We start from the raw sequence: 1,721 nt of genomic DNA, 5'->3' as shown, positions 1-1,721 counted from the left end.
AGCAATCACTTAAACGGATATTGAAAACACCGTGTTCAGCTAGCACTGAAAACAATGATCGGTCAACTACGTATGTAATGAAATGTTCTTTGGTTCGATTTTTATTCACTGCCAAATGACAAGGTTTATTGAATGCAAAGTAAAAGTTGGTCCGTCAATTTGGTAATCTCTGGAACAAATGGCAAATCTATTACGTAAATGTATTTGGTTACCTCAACGGTCCTCCGATAGTTTCAGAGACGTCATGCTTGTGACATCCATGATCTATATCAATGGAGTAAATCTAAGTGTAGATAAATTCTCACCAATTTCGATTCCGATTTCAGAGTTTTCATGATATCCACAATGAGAGTGTTACAAGATCCATTGTTATTTACTGAACAAACCCTCAAGGGACCCATGTTGACTAGATGGATTTCATACATGCCATGTATTAAGACCGTCAAACGGTCTAAATAAAAGGGAATGAAATAACACGCAATATGAGAAAGATGCTTCTTGTGGCATGTCATAATCATCAGGTGTGGAGAAAATATTTGATCTTTTCAGTCAAAATATGATTTCTTTTGGTCTCAAAAAGGGGGCCAAATAAAAGATTTTTGTCTCCAAAAATTGCAAATATTACATAGTATTGGGCAAATGCCAATGTCAATATCTCATTTATTCCTTCCTCGTTCATTAAATGCATCCGTATGTTGAAACACTGAAAAGCAAATATTTTCAAGAATCTATTCCGTGTCAGAAATTGCCCTAAACGTCCTCATAGATGTTGATGCTTCTCTCACTATCACGTGGTCATACAATATCATCAAAAGTGGGAAGTTCACGATTAAGAAAGCTAGTTTTGAAATAACGGATTAACCAAGTTCACTTTTTAGCCATTGGTGCCCATCACTGGTTCCATGTAACCTTAAACAAACATAAGGCTTTCTTCTGAAGTGATCTTTCTTGGAATAAGCCACGAAATCATATTGGAAAAGAGAGGCAATGTTTATACAAACACGCTCGGTCCCCATAGTGTTGCACTATCATGACAAAAACGAGGTTCCTTTGCCTAATGGCTCATGATACGACGGAAACATCCACACTTGGCTTCTGTATTGTTTGATTGCCACATTCCAAATCTTCTGTTTCACATTGATTTACAACAATTGCTTAATGTCCTCGTTGCAAATTGCATTTGTCGAAACTCGGCAGCAGTCTTTTGGTTATGCTTGTTATTAGCGTTGTGGCAATTCCGATTCCGGAAAAAGTCGGACTCGTGCCAGTCACAAGTTTTCTGACTTTTGCAGGACTCAAGTCATCTGAGACATCTTCCATATGATTTCCCTTAAAAGATTTCAGATATCTCGAAAAAGGCAAAACTGTTAGTACATTTTCAAACAAAAAAGTAAAAACATTGCGAAGAAATATTCATTTTCTCCACGTATTGTTGCACTTTTGGTGGCTCCTTTGGGACCTTTTCTTTTGGATATTGAACTCTGGATCTGTACACCTAATTTAAAAAACGGGCATATTTTCTTTTATCTCCTCCGCAATGGCATTCGATTAATCGCTAGTCCTTTGCTTAGGAGACATTGATATGATGTAAATTTCGTCAAAATTAAATTCCCCTCCCTGCCCAAATTTACGTTATATCCGTTTTAAGTTATAGTCAATTATTCAGAAGATACAACCTGATTTTTTTTCTTTGAAAAATAGAAGATGTAGATTGTTTGGTA

This window comes from Tigriopus californicus, chromosome 12, assembly GCF_007210705.1.
Source record: "Tigriopus californicus strain San Diego chromosome 12, Tcal_SD_v2.1, whole genome shotgun sequence".
Taxonomy (NCBI): Eukaryota; Metazoa; Arthropoda; class Copepoda; order Harpacticoida; family Harpacticidae; genus Tigriopus; species Tigriopus californicus.
This window is presented reverse-complemented; position numbering follows the sequence as displayed.